Source organism: Sturnus vulgaris, chromosome 2 (assembly GCF_052056855.1).
Source record: "Sturnus vulgaris isolate bStuVul1 chromosome 2, bStuVul1.hap1, whole genome shotgun sequence".
NCBI classification, from domain to species: domain Eukaryota; kingdom Metazoa; phylum Chordata; class Aves; order Passeriformes; family Sturnidae; genus Sturnus; species Sturnus vulgaris.
This window is the reverse complement of record NC_142244.1, coordinates 100,854,473-100,869,745: the sequence shown is the minus strand read 5'-3', so window position 1 is coordinate 100,869,745 and position 15,273 is coordinate 100,854,473. Positions and strand designations below refer to the sequence as shown.

At 38.2% G+C, this 15,273-nt stretch overlaps 1 protein-coding gene and 1 long non-coding RNA gene across 2 annotated transcripts in view; one reads left to right on the top strand and one right to left on the bottom strand.

Moving 5' to 3' along the window:
- The window catches only part of FRMPD4 (FERM and PDZ domain containing 4), a 292,960-nt gene that overhangs the window by 43,995 nt on the left and 233,692 nt on the right, over positions 1–15,273 (bottom strand). The window lies entirely within an intron of this gene.
- Positions 1,298–2,249, top strand: LOC148224928 (uncharacterized). The gene is made up of 2 exons (XR_015801765.1): positions 1,298–1,432; positions 1,517–2,249. It is a non-coding gene; the product is annotated as an uncharacterized LOC148224928 (long non-coding RNA).

Below are 15,273 nucleotides of genomic sequence, written 5' to 3'. Positions count from 1 at the left end.
ATATAAAGGAAAGGGGCAAGGGAGAGAAGCATCTTTATAGAATCAGACTCTCAAAGCTAAGTGGAAGAGCGGGATCAGAGAGGTTTGAGAGGATCTATTTTGTTTATTGTCCTCCCTCTACCCTCTCCCCAGCTGCATCTCCCCAGGAATTGTTCAAAGTTCATACCTTCCCCATGGCTCCTCTAAAGATCTGAACTCAAAAAAGAAAGATTCAGGAAGGTTACCTGTGAAGAGGATCTTTGCTCTTCAAAATCTGTAAATTCACCATTTGAATTACATACTATTCTGATTTTTAAAGGCAATTATAAACAATCCACTCTCCTAGTTCTTCTATTCATCCATTCATTGAGACCAAATATTAAACTTTTGCTTTGCTGTTCTGCATGCTGCTGCTGCCAATATCATTAACCAATTCAGCCAGCCTGACACACCTCAGCCTTCTGGAACACGTGGTGGTGACTTTGTACTTCCCTCACAGTGCTGCTGCTGCCACCTTGCACATTGAAGCAGTGCTTTCCATGAGCAGAGGCCTAAAGACCTCTTTCTGTTCTGTCCATGGGCAAAAAATTCCAGGTGTCCCAAAGGCCCTGTGTATTGCAATGGCTTGCCCAACAAAGTCATTGGTTCCTCAAAGCCAGCCACTGGAGATGCTTGTGGATTCATACAGCTGTGTGACACTGACCTTAGACCTGCCATTCCTTTTATCTCACTCCTAAAGCCTGGCTCTTGGAGACACAGTGAAAGCAATGTCAAATTATCCCATTATCATAGTGATAATGCAGATAAAGGTAGTTATTAAGATCCAGCAGATAAATGGTCAAACGTAACTCTTGTGAGGAAGATGAAGACAAAAGTAGGAGGGATGTGGCAAGGGTAAAATCATCCTTTTCTCCCCCTCTAACCTCTTTTCATAGTAAAACAGCCTCAGGGAAAAGAAGATGCACTGATTTATATCAGAAACTTTATCTCAGTGCTGTCAAACTCATGCATTAAATAATGGTGTATCAAAGCCTAGTCTGACTTCAAAGCCATGACGCTAGCTATGATAAACTTCTATCTTCTGTTCTTGCATTCTTAGTTTTTCTGAGCTCACGATTTTATGCCTTTTGCAGTCAAGAGGACTGTGCTCTTCCACTGAAACAACACTGGGACTTTGGTCCACTCACCTGAATACCATAATTCTTAACAAAGTACCTAACAGTTTAATTTAGACTCATGAAAGAAACAGAGAAAGGACTTCAAAATGTCTGCTTTTTTTTCAGCTCCTACATTAAAAAAATCCATTTTCTTCTTTTGTAGCTAGCAAGTGATGTTGAAGAGTGTTATTGCAAACTATGATAGCTCTCTGCTGCAGACCATGAGCCTCTGCATCCAGCCCTAGAGATGCTGATGTGAAATTGCTTCAAACATAAAGTGATGCAGTGACAAAATGGTAGGAAAGTCAGTACACAGACCATTGCACTGAAGCACTGAACAAACACAAACATCTTAAACCCCTATATGTTTTCATTTACAGGCTGGGGGATGAACAGATCAAGGGCAGCCCTGTCAAGAAGAACTTGGGAGGCTGTGGATGAGAGGCTGGACATGACCTGGCAATGTGGACTTGTAGCCCAGAAAGCCAAATGTGTCTTGGACTGCATCAAAAGCAGAATGGCCAGCAGGGTGAGGGAGGGGATTCTACTTCTCTGTTCTCATGGACAGCTGCATCCAGCTCTGGGATCCCGAGCACAGAAAGGACATGGACCTGTTAAAGCAAATCCAGAAGAGGCCACCAAGATGATCAGAGGGATGGAGAACCTCTCGTGTGGGGAAAGGCTGAGAGAATTGGGATTGTTCAGCCTGGAGAAGAGAAGACTTTGGGGTGACCTAATTACAGCTTTCCAAGACCTGGAGGGAGCCTACAAAAAAGACGGAGAGAGGCATGTAGTGACAGGACAAGGGGCAGTGGTTTCAAACTGAAAGAGAGTAGGTTTAGAATAGATATTAGGAAGAAATTCTTTACTCTGAGAGTGGTGAGGCACTGGAACAGGTTGCACAGGAAAGCTATAGATGTCCCATCCCTGGAAGTGCCAGGTTGTATGGAGCTCTGAGCAACCTTGTCTAGTGAAAGATGTGCCTGTCCATGGCAGGGATGTTGGAACTTTGAGGCCCCTTCCAATCTAGGCCATTCTATGATCATGTGATTTATTTACAACTGTCATTTGTTGTAATTTCTACTGTCATAAAACCTCATGCTCTAAAAACTCTTCCAGTGTCTCCTCTGTGGTTTTGTTTTGCAACATATAGCATTACCTTAAGAATGGGTCTGGTCTACTTGAAATATCTAATTTTCACATTGTATTTTCTGAAAAAAACAAACAGTGCCTTACTAGGCACAGGGTTTCAGAGAAGGAAGGGTCATGGGAAAGTGAGAGAATTAGGAGGAGTGATGGGAAAGGGACCTGCAGAGGCTGGCATGGGTTATCACTCGGAATGGACATGTCACAAAGCCACCCCTTGAATTACTCTAGATGAAATAGGGAAATATTTTATTAAAGCACGTTATTCCACCATTTGTCAGTTATATCTTAAAATTAGGAGGCTACAAATAGAACCACTGCAAGCAATCCCTGGGGTAATCGTTAAACAGTCTGATTCAAACCCCATTAATACTACCATCATCTTCAGTAGGCTTTGCATCAGAGTCATGTTGCTGGAGGATGAACATTGTTCCATAGTTCCATTCCAGGAAAATTATGCACAAAAGCATGACAGGCAGAAAAGCAACACCTTTCCTGCCACTTTTAATACACCTTTGCCAAATTTTCCCTTAACAAAGCTTTAAGCAAGTAGGGGTTTCTTACCAGAAAGCAAAATATAAGTATTTCTAGAAGCCGGTAGTATGTATTTTAGCATGTATATTTATGGACACATCATTTACAGGTTGAACATAGAAAATATTCATCATGTTTAGAGCTGTCCTTAAACAAAAAGCCCAGGCATTATTCTCTGTGCCTGCAAAAACAAATCCACCATGTATCTTTGGTAAACAAAAAATAGTTAATTTACAAAGCTGTAGAATTGCTTTATTTGCACTTGACTGTTTTAATAGATCTGGCACTGGAAAGATAGGGTGAAACAACACTATCACTATCTCTGTATGATGCTTAATAACTGTAAAATGCTGTGTTTTATCGCTCCATTTACAATAATAAAAATATTGCTAAACAATTATCTTAACAAATGTATTTTTGATGGAAGAGCCACTGATGTTTGTCTTTATAAATTAAGCTAGTCATAAAAGTCCATGTTTATAATGGTATTACTTTCTTTGAAATAAAATAATAGTCCATTGATGGTGCACTATGAGCACCTACTGGGAAATTCATGGTATCCTGACTCATTTATTAGATATCTAAATGAACAGCCTTGATAAGAGTGTTTTTTTTCTCCTCATTGTTAATGACATACATACAAAAAATACTATAATTATTCTAAAGCAGCAGCTGAAAGAAAAACTCTCATGGAGATGTTGGTAATCTGTCATGAGGGGAGTAGTGTGAAGACAGCAGACAACTAAAAATCCAAATATTCTTTTCTTGAAACAATTTAACTGTTCAAAAGCATCTATCAAATAGTTATACACGCAAATATTAGAATATTTTCCTAAAGTTTAGTATTTAGTCAATAGACTATAATTTCTGTGGAATATATTGAAGAGTAGGATATGAAAATATTTTAAAAATGCTCAGTACAGTAGCTATTCAAAGCAGTTACTGCACATTGCCCTTTCATAAGACATCGTTTTTCTAATCAAGTGATTAGGAGTAAGAAATCCAACTGTAAATAAACTGATGCTTAAAAATAAATCTTAGATCAGTAAATCCTATCAGATTAAGGCAGGCATGCCATAATCTTGGCCACCGTACAACCAAACCAAATTATTACTTCTTCCTATTGTTTCTGACATTCAGAGCTATAATTGCCAAAACAGGATTTTAGTGCAGAAAATAGAAATAGTACTGAAATACATTGCAACTATGCATGTTCAGCATTGTGTACTAGAAAAGTAACTCCATATCATCCTGTATTTGACTTCTACTGAAAAACCAGGTCATGAGCCTCAGTGAAATAACACACACTTCATAAAACCGAAAACCAAGCAAAACACCAATCAAATAAAAGAAAGAAAGGGCAAAATAATTTTAAGTCATGTCCTGCGTAGCATCAGTATCTGGTGAGGCTGCAAGTCCGAAGACATCCAGCTGTGGGCAAGCCTTTGAAAGGCTCTGTGCAGCACTAAGTGCAGGTGGACAGAACACAGGCATGGGTGACAGTGAACAAGAGCCCAAGAGCAGAAATTTACTGCTGTTAAGAGACAGCTTCTCATTTTTCCTCCTTCTTGGAAAACTCACATATTCCCAGAAAGAGCTGATAGTCCCAAAGGTACAGCTTGTTCAACTCCTCAACGTCCAGATTCAGTTATGAGATAGAGCAGTCTTACTACTGTGATGCACTCACAGATCCAAGACCAACACATAACCTATATCTGACTTTGTTCAAACACAAACTTCCCAGCTAACTGTTGTTGGTACATGTTTCTTGAAGGCCTTATGTTGTGCTTGAGATATAGCACATCTTTCCAAACAGATACAAGTTTATAATTTAAAGACTTGAAATGATGAGGAATGACTACAGCTCTCTCTGTCCCTTATCTCTCACAGTGTTACTAGCTGCGGTTTCTTAGGACTAGACTTTTTTACCAAGCTTAGAAGATACCTGCTATCTCAGTTTTTGTTTGTTCAGATAAATCTGTCTTGATCTGTCCTGCAGCGACCTAACTAGCCTGAATTTCTTAGGAATCTCTTAAAAGGGGAAACTTGTGGTTAATTTTTGCTGCTCTTCCCAAACTATGTCCAATTATCAGCACACTTTCAGGAATGGACAGCACTGCAGACCTTCTGTGGTTATATATAAAATTTATATTGCCTCCCTACTCCCACTTGATATTCTTATTCTTTTTATATCCATTTTATATTCATTCTATTAGCTACAATGTACTGCTCTGAAAGGTCAGATTCAATGAATTATTTAATGCCATGGCAAGCTGAGGCACGAACTGCTTCATCTTAACAGTGTCTGGTAGTTTCACCCTGGGCTGAGCTTCATTATGTGAGCCAAGGGGATCTAGAGAGGAATGGTCTCAATACCAGCTTTAATCCACTTGCTCTGAGCAACAGGCACAGTCACCCTGCACTTCACCTTAGCCAGGCTTCCTCTGAAACAACATTTTTACTACCAGAGGCCATATTCAACACACTACACTGGAAAATAGCACCTTGTAATGCCAGCAAACAACTTTCAAAGCTCCTTTCCCTAAATTTCTGAACTTCTGGAATTTCACCAGCTATTGTCACATGACAGTGGTTCCATCAGCTAGAGGTGTGATGACCAAGGTCCAGAGCGAGTCACAAAAATGATCAGAGTGCTGGAGCACCTCTGCTATGAAGACAGAATGAGAGAATTGGGATTGTTCAGCCTGGAAACAAGAAGGTACCAGGAAGACCCTATAGCACCCTCCAGTAAATTAAAGAAGGCCTCTAAAAAGATGGGGACCAACTTTTTAGCTGGGCTTGCTGCATTAGGACAAGAGTTTTAAAACTAAGACAAGATGTGTTTAGAATACAAGGAAGAAATTCTTTACTGTCAGGGTAGTGAGCACTAGAACAGATTGCCCAGAGAAGCTGTGGATGTCCCATCCCTGGCAGTGCTCAAGTTTAGACTGGAAGGGGCTCGAAGCAAGCTGATCTAGTGGAAGATGTCCCTGCCCATTGCAGGGAGGTTGGAACTAGATGATCTTTAAGGTCCCTTCCAATATAAACTGCTCTATAACTTGCTTATTTTGTCATCCTTAAGTACCAGCTTTGCCATGACCTGCAGCTCTGCCCTCCTGAACTCCTCAGCATCTCACAGGAAATGGAGTTCCAGCTGTTACTGCCTTACTTACAAAAGCCTCATGATAACAGCCTCTTCTGTAGGTGAGGCAATCTCCAAAGGGATTAAGTTAAATGTATTTTGTATCTTTGGCAAAAAGTATGCAGTACATCTCTCTCTCTCTCCCCCCATAGGTAACCTGTATATCCTATGAACACCATAAAACTAGTAATACTCATAAAATTATAGGTTCTTATAAAAATCCCCTCTGTCCATATCTGTTGCCCTGGAGTTTTTTGCCTTCTGACGTTGACATATTCTTGTTACATTTTCTCACACTCTTTCTTGTAAATGAGGATTGTTTGCATTCCTCTTTGGAGGAAGAGAGGATTGATGGACTTGTGGTGGAACCAATGGAGTCAGAGGTCCCTTCATCACTGTCCAATCCGTGCTCATTGTCAGATTTCCATAAGCAGGCATGTTATATAAATAAAGAGGTCTTTTTCCTGCTTGACCAACTTGGAGTCAGGTGTGTGAGTCTCTCTCTCTCTTTCCGTGTGCATCACAACGACCACACATATCATTATCCGTTTCAACGTGTATTTTTCTTGTAAAATAGAAATTAAACATGAATTTTTTCTACTGGAGAGAATCACAATGACGTGGTAGAATTTGCACCTTTTATTTCTCCCTTTTAGATAGAGATAAAGGAAATGTTTCAAAGAAATACTTTAAAACTATCTAAGCAACCCTCCTTATAACAGATTGGCTGTACAAACCATATAAAATTGTCATGACAAACCATGCAAAATGTCAAGACAAGATTTTGGGTAACATGAGCTGCAGAACCTCAGGATCTTGTTTCTAAGTAACGCACAAATCCCAAATCCATTATAATGGAGCTTTGTGAATCATATTCCTCTCTCTCCATACATACATACAAACATGTGCAAATGCCTAAATGTATTCTACAAATGTAGAATATATACGTCATGCTTATGGCATCTTACTTGTCCAATAAACAGCCCTAATTCTTACATTAGCAAACTGTATCCTCTGTCTATATATCTGGAAGCATAAATCATGCAATATCCTCTTTCTCTAAAACAACACGGTTGCAAAAGTGTGTGCTGAATTTTCTTCCTCTCTCATATGTCAATATGTGGTATAGTTCCTTCCTTAAACTCATGGTAGTTTGAATGAATTATTAATGAACTCAAGGCATTTGCTGGACACTGCAACATGACTGTAATTGGTGTAGAACACTAAGAAATGGTTTCAATACTTTTTAAGGGGAAAGGGAAGTAGTATCTTTACTAACGTAGTTGTCCTAATATTTAATTAAAGACTTTGAACACAAATAGAATTTCAGATGAAATGCAGAACAAAAGGGTATTTCTGGTCACAAAAGTATAATTTCCATGTAAAATTGAGCAGTAAGGAGAATGACACAAGATAAAAAATTAAAAAGAAACTGGACTGCAAACTCAGTTAATTTTTTTAATTTTTTGCTGGCTTCCAATATGGAGAGTTTTTACTATTTCTCTTGATAAACTCAGGCAGATGATATTTTCCTTTTAAGTCTCTGGCACACTGCAATGACACATAAAATAATCATATTGAGCAGAAAAGATGAAGTATGGAATGAAGATTTCAGTGTAATGACTAAACCTCATGACTGCTATGGTTTTTATGAAATAGAAATGACCTAAAGGACTTAAAACTGCTGCAATAACCAATTTCTTTTACAAAAGAACTGCCTTTTTCATACAGTGCTTTCTGAGTAACAGACCTGCTGAAAAGCGGAAGAGATCATAAAATGGGTAAGTTCTATGATACAAGAAGACAAGACCTTTGCCACTCCTGGAGTCTTGTTAGATTCATAAGCTGAACAAATGTGTTTTAACTAAACCTCCAACCAAACTGAATTACTTTATTTAACAATACAGACAGTGGACTGCAGGGATTTTCCCTTGTGCAGTAAGTAAAATATATGAAGCTTTAGTCTGAATGAGGAAGAATAGGAGCTAAAAGAACAATTAACATTTCAGCACATAATATGTAAGAAATATGCCTTTGGGGAAACGTAGGCTGATGGCAATCTGGTTTTATCTCTGCAGTCTCTCCTTTGATATTTGAAGGCCCTAGTTTGATATTCTATCGTCTTAGTTTCTCAGAAGCAGCTTCTTTGTTTCTCAAACAAAGCCAAAGTAAGACTAAGACCAACATCATTTGGAAGTCACCTGCTTTGAAATTCACCGTTTTCGTCTTTCCCTTTTCCTGTTGCTGCTTTTAGGAGGTTTGTGAAGACTTGGTTGTTAAAAGTCAAGCAAAAAGTTGAACAGAAAATGACATCTATGGGGAAAAAAGCCTAAAAAAGCTAAAGCAGTAGCTAAAATACTTCTCTTACACTACTTGTCATGTGTTGCCTGTAATAAATTACAGATGATCAATTGTCACATCAGAAATCTAGGAAAAACTGACTAATAAATCCCAGAGAAATCTATCACATTAAGCTGCCTTTTGAAGCACCCAATTAAAAAAAAAAAAGAACTTATTTTAGCTATTTTTATTTTCCACTAGTTTCTACTAGTTTTTGTCTCAGATTAATGAGAAACTGTTTTTCTCCTTTGACGTTCCACTGTGACCCAGAGTCATCCCAATCAGTGGTAATATTGAACTGTAGAATCTCACTTTGGGGACTAATGAGTCAGAATATGTAAAACTGTTCTCTTCCCCTTTTAACGAACCTTCTGATTGGGTATATCAGGTAGAGTTAGAAGTAGATACTCAATGTCTTGGCAATTTCTGGAGTCCTTGTTGGCTCACTACTGCTAAATCAAAAATATCAAACTTTTCTTGTCCATCAACCAACACAGAAGTCCTCACAACATTTCTATTCCAACTACATTAGTGTATCAACTGCTAAGAGAGACTGTCAATCACAAAATTATTCTTATTGGAGGGAAACAGGAAAGAGAAAGGACTTGCTAGTGACAGTCTTAAGCCTTTTGATCAGATTTTTAAAAAAGCTTCAAAAAACCCCAAAAATTAGGCCTTGCAAACACAAAAAGTCAGAAAAAAAATCAAAGTCAATTGCACTGAGAGCCAGATCCAATTATCTTACAAAACAATTTAATCAGACATCTCTCAATCAAAAAGAAGTTGCAGAGAGTTTTATCAGACTACGATTCAGAGAATAATAAAAGCATAGAACTGTCTCAGTTGGAAGTGATCCACATGGACCACTGAAGTCCAACTCCTGGCCCTGCACAGGACCACTCCAAGAGTCACACCACGTGCCTGAAAGTGCTGTCCAATCACTTCTTGAATACTGTCAGGGTCAGTGCTCTGGCCACTTCCCTGGGGAGCCTGTTCCAGTGCCCAGCCACTCTTTGGATGAAGAACTTTATTCTTATATTGAATCTCAGCTTCCCTTGGCACAATGTCAACCCTGTTTTTGTCTCTTTGCCCCTTCCAATCTAGTTTAACTATTAAGTATTCACTTAGGTACTTTCTAATTTCTACTACTTTTTGTGTTTTTCCAACTCCTTAGACAAACTACAGGTTACAGGTTTCAAGCACTGACATCCCTAACATGTTTTTGGCTGATTGAAAGGCAACATTGCCATGAGAGCAGGAATATGAAATGAAAATGTAGAAGTAGCCACTGAAAATGGACCCTAATGTTCTGAGGGAAAGCCACCTTATGGACACACACAGCTTCAGGAAGCAGCAGTCTTCATTTTATTTTACTTTATAGACTAAATGCCATCCAGAAAGTAAACAGAATTCTGAAAATAAAAACTAACTCTGAGAATCAGGAAGACACAGCATCAGCATGCCACAGAGCTAGAGAAAGATCTAGCTATCTTCAGGGACTCCTGAGTCAGCTTCTCATTATGCAATTCATTAAAATTACATTGTTATGGCAATGGACCATGGAGTTCCAAGACCTCTCCATGACATTTTTCTCTGAGAAGGGTTTTATTCATTTACAGTCTCCCTCCTTATGTCCTTCCCACCCCAGGGAATGCTGCTTCCACCTTGACAGGGGAAAAAACCTGAAAACTAAAGACTAAAGATACATCAAATTAATGGAAATATACAATACATTGCAAATTGGTCACAGTCCTTTCACCCTTCTCTCTCAACAGTTTAAATTGCCTTTTACATCTTATGAACACCGGTGCATGTAAAACTACCATTTTCAAAACAGCATTCCTTATAAGGAGGCAATTTAAATGCCTTTTCCTCATACAAGGTACCTGCAGCTGACAGAAGTCTGCAAGGGTCAGCTTACAAAACCATAAAAATATCATGTTTGCCTCTCAGCTCTTGACATCATCTTTGCCATCTTTCTATCAAAATACAGCATTTTGGTATAATTCAGAGCAACTACAAGCCACTTTATTGACAATGCAACCTATATTTCAGTGTTTTAAAGAACTACTTCCCTGTCATCCTGAAGCTATTTAGGCAGCAGATAAAAAACAGTTAATTTCTGTGATTCATATGGCCAGCACTGGCTCAGGATAGAAGGGAATGCTGGTGTCACCACTGGGAAAAGCCACACTGTGAAAGCCTTCCCAAAGCATCACAGGCCCACAACCATCATGTCTTCTCAGAAATGGCTATGTTTTGCCCTTACAATAGCTTCATTAGCTGATGTGTATGTGCTGAATTAGTCAGCAATTGACTGGCAGGATAAGGGAGTTGTAAACTTCCCAGTGAGTGCAGACAGACATTTCTGGAAGGATAGAGTCACTTTGTGAGTTCTGTGCATGCAGTGGTGAAGGCATCTCTGTTATCTTCCTGCTTCACAGCCACTCCATGCTGGCAGCCCCAGGTGCATGGCACAATCCTCTCCTCTCTGCCTATACTGCTTCCCCAGTTCCAGTTCTGCACAGACTGGTGTTTCCTAAATAGCTCCTGAGACTGTCTCTGGTTTGTGTTTCTCCCTGGCTTCTACTTTCTGCTGATTAAATTTCATAGTGAATACACCTGTGTAAATGTAGCTGTCCTATTGTAATGTCTTCAAGGCATCCACAGAACATTCAGATACAAACAGCACAATGTAAAGGGCTGGCTTGCCCAACATTGTCTTTGAGGATTTGGAAGTGTCACTTCAAAAGAGACATATAATGCAATTGGGAAAGAGAAACCATGTGATTTCGGTAGTTTTACACCTACTGTTTAACCCTCTCTACCCCAAACACAGGATAAGAGATTCTTTAGGTACTTCCTGCTACATATTTCAACCAGATGTAATCCTTTGATGCGTGGGGCTTGCATAAACAGCACAAAGAAGGATAAACATCTATTGCAGAGCATGCAATATAAAGGTAATTCATGACATGGAAGCATTAATTCATATTAAAGCTGGGTGTTCATTTGAATGACTTTACATGGAAACAATTACTCTGAAACATTCACATCAGTGCATCTGGCTTAAGAGCAAATCTTCCATTGGGACAAGCCAATACTTTTGTTTAGTTGTATGAGAAGCAATAAGCTTGTCAGAACAAGCTAATGAGAGCAGCATTTGCTGGTTCACATCTGAAGAACCAATCAGTACAGTTACTTGTGTTTTGGGCACAGCTGTTCCATGTCTCCATTCATACCCTTGCATTCCATAAAGCAACTTGTTAAGGAACAGCTGACCTGAAATTCATCACGGCTGACTCCTTTTTCTACAGAATAGAGTGAGATGATGACACAACATTTCAAACAGATGACACATCAAGCCTTGAAATTTCAAAAAAGGGCCTACACTTACTAACTCTGGGGGCCATTCATCATGGTTAACACAAAAAGAAAATTAGGTTTACACAACAAATTAAGATTTCAGCATTCAGAACATCTGAATTATCAAGGCCAAACCTTTCTAAACCATGTCAGTCAATTTTCTACTAAGAATAAGCAAGAATATGACACTGCATGTGATGGATTTAAAAGAGAACAATGTCCATAGTTGGTATTGATTTTATCAATAACAAGTAATATCTCTATGTAGCTTTCTGCTCTCAGAGGCCTTTGAAAAGGTGTGCGGGCATTTCTGAAATGTTATTGCAGATTAGTAATTAAAATCTGGAAAAACCTGAATTAGCCTTCAATATATTAGGTCAAGAACAAGAAGCACCACAATAGCCAAGAAAAGAAGATAAATGAGATAATATTTAATGTGTGCTCTCACAGATTCAGAGCTAATTTGAAGTATGATCCAGTTATCTCTGTATTACATTGCAGAAACACCTCAAAAGGTAGAAGATACATATCTAACAACACCCCTCAAGACAGAGAGGAACTGACTTCTAATATCCTGACTCTGAGCTCCCTGCATGGGCTAGCTGATCAGATGTAGCTAATTAAATGCTCTGGCAGAAAGCTTATCTCCATTGATGCCACCTGTAAAATTCTTACAGATCACTTGGTCCAACATTTTGTCCCTTTGTTCACCATTATGTGTTTGATACTTTAAACACTAGCAATTCATCAATCAGGGCCTGACACAAAGTGGCTACAGCCTCCGGATTTATATACTGAACTGGGAGTATAATGGAGTACTTTCAAATTAAAATGTCTGCATGACTGGCTTTTCAGAAAAAGCAGTTTTCAAGGTTCATGGTTGCTAAGCAGTATCATAGTTAATAGCTTAATATGCTTGATTTTTTCTCTATGATGTTGATGAAGAGAGAATATCTTTAATAGTAAGTCCACTAAAATTACTTTATCCAGTATATGAAACTGTCTAAACTAGATCCAGAAACATTTGAAAAGTGGAATTTTCAGCTGCTGTGAGACGATGATGATGACAGGCACTGTCACTGAGCTCCCTTTTACACTTGCATTTAGCTGTGAGGATACAGAGTAGGAAAAGTGGTTCCCTGACATATGCAGAGTCAAATGGGAGTGACAGAATCCTCATCCATTTCCCAATGATGGTGAGCAGGGTCAGTATTGATTAAATTCATGTTAGCGCTTAAAATGCAACATGCAGCTAAAATCCTGGAGGGTTCCTTCTCTCTAGTCTTATGGCAATACACAATTAAACCATAAATTCTACTGAAGAATTGAAAGAATTCTCTAGATCCTCTTGATGAAAACTTGCTGTGACATTAACTTGCCAAAGAAAGTTATTTCGGAGAGGTTTTTGAGTCATTTCTCTTAAGTAGAAAACAGAGCCAACATGAAAAATAGAGCCAACAAGAAAAAAAAAAAGCCAACAAGATATAAAAGCCCTTAATGAATTTCACCTTTTTCATTTCTCACTTTGCAATTTAAGTCTTTTAGTGGAATTCCACAGGATATCAAATATTGATCTACTGCTGTTACAGTTGTAAGCAATAAACTTATCTAGCCTAATTTAGCAACCTAGAAGTCAGGTTTCTACTCTAAAATACTTTCCTCTCTTTTCCTTCTTTAGTCAGTGTATAATAAAGCTTTCTGCAACAGGGTAGGTTTTCCAAAACAAGTGTCTCAGATGGATCACCCTCTTCAGATGCCAGTTTCTTCTGGATGGCTGCCTGGATAACTATTTTAATTAAAGTGTGAACAAAGTACCACTACCATGCCGTACTCACCGTTTGGTCTAGGAAGTAAACAGAACACTTGTGCGTTACTTAAAATTTCAGTAAAATACCTTGCTAAATAAAAAGACAGTTTACATTAGTTGGCATCCTTGTAGACTAATGCCTACCCGGTGCAATCTAAGATAAATAAGTCATTCATGTTATAGGAATTGCCTATAAACAGTTAATAAGGCAAATTATTTGTTAGAGGCTTTTATTTGTTTCAAAAAAGAGGTCTGGTTAAGCTGATTCTTAAAAAGATACAAATGTGACATTAACCAATGATAATGAGATACATGCACCTCTAAGCAACCAAATAATTGATACTGTACATTAATATACCTTCTATTATGTCAGTGTTGCATTGTTGCTCACCTTCATATAAGGAAAAAATTGCTCCATTGCACCATGGCTTTAATGTTATCTCAAAGTACTCATTGTCAAGCATGTGTGAAAATCTTTAACTCACAGAATCCGTATTGGCAGCGAAATAAAACCAACATAAATAGATCCTGATAAATTTTGAACTGACTGCACTTCAAATACATCCTTTGTATTCTGTTTGCCGGCTACTTGACTTGACTTGAAGCTTACATTTAGAAAAGTGATCTTGTTTCTTCCTCGTTTTTGAAGTTCTGTAACTGTCTGTCTTGAATGGAATTCATCTTGACCACAGCCACAAGTGACATTCAAAAAACTGACCTCTCTTTGTAAGGGAAACCATAAACATGACTTCTGAGTTTGTGCTGGAAATAGCTCAGGAGAACATAATATGGTGCAAAAGCCATTGAACAGCACCCAGAAATAATGAGTCCAAATGGATTTTGTCTGCAAACCATACTGGATTCATGTTTCTGCAACCCGGGCTTTCAAAGGACGACTTGAACACTAATTAAGTGTTGCCAGTAAAGCAGAGCCAAAAGAATTCAATGGATCAGAACGACCTACAGGGGATATTTATAATGAATATCCCTGATAATCTCCAGACCTGAGACTTCCTAGGATACAAGAGCGTCCCTCAATGCTTAAAAAACAAACCACAATCTCTCACCAGGTTCCTGCTCAGTACCCTCTGGAGTCAGAAGTGGGTATAACAGTTTTCTACTTAAGGAAGATTATTTTCAGTAATGAATGTTTAAAAAGCCCACACATAATTAAAATATTATAATACAATAAAAAGCCAATGGGAAAATTTCTGTATTGTGCATTGCATTTAACTTCTTGCATTATCCTGTAGTAAAACCATTATACAAAAGGGAGTTTCTTGAAAGACCAGTTTATCTGTTTCTAATTCTGCAGGAGTAACAGTTACACAATGAATTTGGAGCTGACAGGAAATGGACTGAGGAAAAAATATCTAAAAGAAATTACTCTGATTTATTTTGTGGGAAATTCAGAAATAAAGGTAATTTATTGGTTAGGGATATGCTTTTTCCTAACAAAAAAAAAGAGATTTAATTGACACTTTTCAATTATCCATTTTGGTGGACATTTCGAAATTTTTTTTTAAGAGACATAGACTTTTCTAAGAAAGCAGAAATTGCTTTTTCCATTTTCTTTTCCTTCAAGCTCATAACTCTTTTCATAAGTTAATGTTCTGACAATGTTTTCTTGGAAAACAATTAAATATTGTGTTTCATTAAAAACTCTGTTTACCATTCAAGGTTGTCTTAACATCTATGTATATTTTGCTTGGAAGTTTTGGGCTTTCCTAATCCTGGTGAAGTTTGATGCTCATCTGGCTGTGAAATCTGCCTTTTTCTTTTCTTATGCAATTTGGTTTTTT